Source organism: Mixophyes fleayi, chromosome 4 (genome assembly GCF_038048845.1).
Source record: "Mixophyes fleayi isolate aMixFle1 chromosome 4, aMixFle1.hap1, whole genome shotgun sequence".
Taxonomy (NCBI): Eukaryota; Metazoa; Chordata; class Amphibia; order Anura; family Limnodynastidae; genus Mixophyes; species Mixophyes fleayi.
In genome coordinates this window covers 27,408,920-27,414,960 of record NC_134405.1, presented here as the reverse complement: position 1 = coordinate 27,414,960, position 6,041 = coordinate 27,408,920, and positions in this window count along the sequence as shown.

The window sequence follows — 6,041 nt, the reverse complement described above, 5'->3', positions numbered from 1 at the left end:
ATATCAACACACTAATCAATTGGGATTATCCATTACAAGACCATAAAAAGACAACTATGGATATCTAATCAGAAAATTCCAAAGTTTTTATCATATCAGTTATCACCACTCTCTCTGTGACAGGCTATGCTTTCTTTACCAGTGGTTTTACTGATTTGTCCTGAGGTTCCCCTTTACCGTTTCCATTACTGACCACTCTTACTTGTGTTTTCATGGCCACCAAGAGGCGCACACATGGGGGGGTTTCTGGGTCTCCAGAAACCCCTCCCCTCCGCTAATGAAGTGCCCCACATAGCGGCACTGTCCTATACAGCAGCCGCGGGGCTGTCAAAGAAGCGGACGCTACTTTGACAGCGCCGCGGCTGCTGTATAGTACAGTGCTGCCTAAACGGAGCTGCTCGCATGTGCGGGCGCATGCGCAGCAGCTCTCTCGCGTGTGTGTTTGTTTGGGGGGGGGTTTGGGTGGGAGGGATATCTGCATGCATCATCATTGGGACAGATTTCACAGGACACACACAGACACAAACGATGACCTGATAATGTCATTCAAGCAATGGACTTCAGTTGTCTTCTCCGCCGGATGTCAGGTGCTAGTTGACATGTGACTTCCTCTCTTCAAAATGTGCACAAACATGCTAGTCTCAGACATATTAATAATTAAAATACACTAACTACATTTACAATAATGTACAACAAATGTGACGCCAATAATCTAAATCAATTCATAAAATAGTTTATTTCTTCAAATTTTCAGGTTGGGGAATATGGATCCAGCCACACCCAATAGCTTACAGATTTAGGAAAGATGTCCACTTTGTATCTCATCTGCAGTCCCTTTTACTAATATGGAAGCAGCGTCAGAGTAGCAATATGATACATGTGTGCACCTATTGTATATTTAGAAACCAAATTTATTAAAAGTGATACTTCTCTTTCAAAAGAGGAGAGATTTAATTTAATCAGTCAATAGTTTAATTTTGATGTTAATTGTTGACATTACAGGGTCTATGTCTGGTATAAAATTATAAAAACAATCAAGGCTCTCGGGTCTATTATCTAACATACATCTTTCCTATCACCCAACAAGACACATCTAAGATATTGCTCTTGTCCACCAACTAAGTTTTTGCAACTCCCTGAAAGTGATCGCAATATGAGGAACCCCTTTCACCATTATGCCATAAAGATGGTACCTATATATATAATTTTTATAGTTGTATGCAGATGTTATAATTCTATAGAGTAGTGTTCTGTGATGAACAGTGTATTACATACAACTGTAATTGCAACAAAACTATTAAGGTGCCTTGGAATGAAAGAAATGAGCGATGAACAATGAAGAAAAGCTGTGGGCAATTGACTGGACTTCATCACAGATTGATCTTTTGGAAATCCTTTTCCTGATTTTATCCCAGACCTCTGTCTCTAAGATCTCCCTTATGTTCTTCTCCCATTGTCTTTCATAGGTATCTCTTTCAGGTTTTTCAGGTTGACCACAGTCGATTAATACACTGTAAAATATAGATATTATATATATATATATATATATATATATATATATATATATATATATATATTTATGTTCTCTTTGATTTGCATTTACAAAACATTTCCAAGGGTGTCAGTTATGGTCGCTCTGTAAGTGCTGTGACTGAGTTATGTCTTATCTGCATAAAATTAAAAAACATTGTGAGTGAGATGGAATCTTGATGGAATCTCTGCAACCTCTGGGAAGATTTGTTATGGGGCAATGTCAGTTAGGAATTTTATGTTATGATTAGTTCACAACTTAAAAAATGTCTGGGCCCATGAAAGAGGGAAGGCTGGGTTGGTCCAAAGTGTTGTCATTATAAGGTAGAAGTTTATTAGTTAATATGCTCTTATACTCTCATCCCTTATGCTTAATGAGAAGCAGCTGGTGGTGGGATGTTGAGAGGGTGTTGACCTCTCTTTGACTTAATCCATAAATAGTATAGGGTGAGAGGATGTGAAGCAAGTCTGCTACAACAGCTACCTAAACACTGGTAAACCCTGGTATGACTGTTAGAATGGAATAAAACTGTAATAATACTATTTATATGTTAGGAAGGCCCAGCTCTCCCTCCAGTATTTGTATGCATAGGGTATGAGCACATACTGATCTTGCTAATGTTTTAAGCCTATTTAATTATAGCTTGATTGGCAGCGTTTGGAATAAATATAAGATTCTGGGTAGTTTATTCATTTCAACTGATGTTATTGCTCTATCCAAGAAATGAACTGCTTATCCCAGTCATTGATATGATTCTTTCTGGTATCAATCAAAGCTGGGAAATTAGCCTTGTATAGCTGATCATAGTTGCTGTACAGGAAGACGGTCAGGTACTAAGTTTATCAGATTGCTAAAGTTGTACTTCTGTGTAAGGGACTGGAAGCTCCGAGAGGCTATATTAAGAGGTAGCATTTCTGATTTGTTTGCGTTATTTTGAAATTGAATAGCTCCTCATGTATATGTGAAGTTCTTTACAGGGAGAGGGAAGTATTTGCTAATAGAAGAAGTACATCATCTGCATATAGGGAAAGTTTTTATTCGCGGAGACCAGTTCTGCCTGATATATTGGCATTAATTCATATCCTGGACACCAAGGCAAACAAGAGGTTCCGTCGATAATGTGACAAGGAACCAAAGTGGCACCATGGGCAAGGACCGTGGCAGAGTAACTGTTGTATAACATTGGAGTCCTGCATTAAATAACATCCAAGGAAGCTCATTCCTTAAGAGTGCATTTCATAAACACTAAAATGTATCAAAATAGTGTAAATTGCGTTTGTGAAGACTGATAACCCTTATTAAATGTATCAGTTATGAATAAACCAATATCTTAATATTATTACAGTATTGTGACAGGTTGGATCTCCTATACCACCCTGTTCATGATGCTGCGGACCGGCTGGGCTTGCCACCGTCCTCTTTCTTTATTCCAATTGCGCCCCTCTGAACACAGTAGGAGGAACTTGCTGCTGCTACCACTAGGTTCCATCAATGGCATCTTGGACCACTTTCTTCTGGGTAACTCTTACTGCCAGTGCACCCCCTTGCTGAGCACCTCGGCCTTATCTTTTCCTTTAATCCAAGGTTGCTGTTAATGGTTCCCCTTGGTCTATCACACTGGCCAGAGCTGCAGGGTAGCGGGGAGAGCATTGGTACTAGATGCTGGGTCACAATCTCAGAACAGCCAGATAAAGAATTAGATTGGTTTAATCTGTAGGTCACAGGAATTACAGCAGTAAGTAGGTGTCAAAACAGGATCTTGCAGTTTTATTAGCTTAAGTACTTCTTACAAGGACAGTTGCACACTAGTTTGAGGTACTAGTGATATCCAGAAATTACAGATGTAATAAAACTATATGGTCAAACGGAGGTCTTTTTATACACATTCTGACACACATGTTGGCCGGAGTTAACACCGCCCACTAATCCTTGACTGAGATATTACATCAGATATTTAGTATCAGGATACAATATGTTCTCTAAACTTGGATTTGAATGCAATATAAAGTTAGCAAACTGTACACCAATCTGTGATTTCCTAACTCTCTCAGATACAGGACGACAGTCTAACCACTCCCTGGTGTGTGTTCAAGCTAAACAAGTGCTGGTCATTCACACATGAAAAAGATTACCTGCTTTTAGAAGATACAAATCAGATTTTCTCCAACAAATGGCTGCTGTGTCGGAAATCAACACACACAGTGTCAAAAATCAGTACATTTGTAATGATATAGAGCAGTGTCTGCACCACTAATTGAAATCAATTAAGTTTTTTCTATGTGATCCAGTCACAAGTATCAATTACAATAGTGTCAAATAAACCAATGTCCAATATTGTAGAGTGCAAAGTTCCTTTTTAAGTGATGTGATTCTTATCTTAATATGGATATTATTGTTCTTTTTTCCTCCCCGACATGACAAATGAAAAAAATGAAACAATAAAAAAAATCATAGTGTAAACTGCATATGTTACTGTTTTCATTGAAATAACTTTGAAAATAACACTGATAATCTTGTTTTGCTATTAAATTTACTTTCTGAACCATATGAAGCATCTATGTTTTTAGATTGTTTCCATGATTGTTCTGAAATTTTAACCATAAACTTTATCCACAACCGTGATTGTTTTTAATACATATTTGGTCAAAACACCTTTTTCTCCCGTTTTTGAGAGTTATTGTACATATAAATCAATCACATAAAATGATATTAACAAAAGCTCAACTTCATCATCCTTCGCTCTTTAGTCTTAGAGACAACCATATTTGCATATCGCCATTGATGGATAACGAGAACACATTGAAGACACTAATTAAATAAAATAATATTCTTTATTACCAGATAGCAACAGGATAAAAACATCAAAACAAGCCAAACATCGAATTTCACACATAATCTTCGATCCCTGTGCAAATGTACTGTTACCCCCGCTTGATAGAATGCAGGCATGTAAGGAAAACGATCCTCTGCAGATTAGACTGACAGGACACCTGCAGCTTAACCACAAAGTCCTGCGGCTCTCACGGCGTAACTTTTACTGGGTGTCGGGCCCTCACTACGACCAATGCTTTTCAATTGAAATCTTTGTCAAGGTCTAGAGGTGATGCCATTAGTTCCGCTTTTTTAAATGAAGAGGAACCAACCCCATTAGAACTTACACATATGCATCAAGATAAACAATCAGTCTCAATTACAGCCCCATCTGTGGTTAACATGTACATGTACATAAGAGGTTTCCTCATTTTCAAATAGGCTATACTTTCTTATATGGAAATCTTGATCATGACTGACATCTTTGCTTTAATGAGATGATTGTAACGCATTTTTCATATTAATTATAATGTTATTAAACTTCCGTGTTGCAGCTAAAACAGGAAACTTATCCCTATATAAACCTTACACGGCTCTCCCTTTTACACATGCAAACTTTCCAAACTTATTTAAAAACATCTAAAAATTTAAAACAAAAAATAGCAGTATATCTAAAGAACATCTTATATGAATCTTGTCAGTACAAATTGGCTGAATTAAAATAGTTGAAACACTTCCATATCAACAAAATTAAATTCCCTGTTTCTATTTTCAAAATATATATTGTGTATCAAATTTAATTCCAAAAAGAGGTAAAATTACTAACTTCCCCCTTTGAAGTCTGTTCTTTCCTTCTCCCAGAATTGAACTCAGTACCTTTACTCTCATAGACAATGCCCTTACTATTCACACCACAATCTTTCTACGTTATTTTCCTCTTCTGTAGATATACGAATAATTACAAAGAAGGTATCATTCAAATAAAATGTCAATTTACATTAATAGAGCTCCAGTTCCAGATAGCATACACCCAAGGGTTCTTAAGGAGTTAAACTAAGAAATAGCTAGACCGATATTTTCAATTTTCATAGACTCAATTTCATCAGGCTCAGCACCAAGGAATTGGAGAATAGCAGATGTGGTGAGATTGTTTAAAAAGGGAATAGATCACAACCAGAGAATTATATACCTGTAAACTTGACATCAATAGTTGGGAAACTACTGGAAGGTGTATTAAGGAATATATTCAGAATTACCTAGTACGCAATAAGAATATTATTGGGAATCAGCATGGATTTGGGAGGGATAGATCATGTCAAACTAATCTAATTAGTTTCTACAAGGAAGTTGGCAAAGGAGGTCCAACCTGTCCCAATACTGTAATAATATTAATATTTTGGTTTATTTATAGTTGATTTATTAATAAGAGTTATTTATCTTCACAATTTTCACAATTTTGTTATATTTTAGTGTTTATGAAATGCACTCTTAAGGAAATGAGCTTCCTTGGATGTTTTTTATTGCAGGACTCCAACATTATGCAACAGCCCCTCTGCATCGGTCCTTGCCAATTGTGCCACTTTGGTTCCTTTTCACATTATCAGTGGAATCTCTTGTTTGCCTTGGTGTCCAGAAAATGTATTATTGCCAAAATATTAGGTAGAGCTGGTCTTCGAGATTAAAAACTTTCCCTACATGC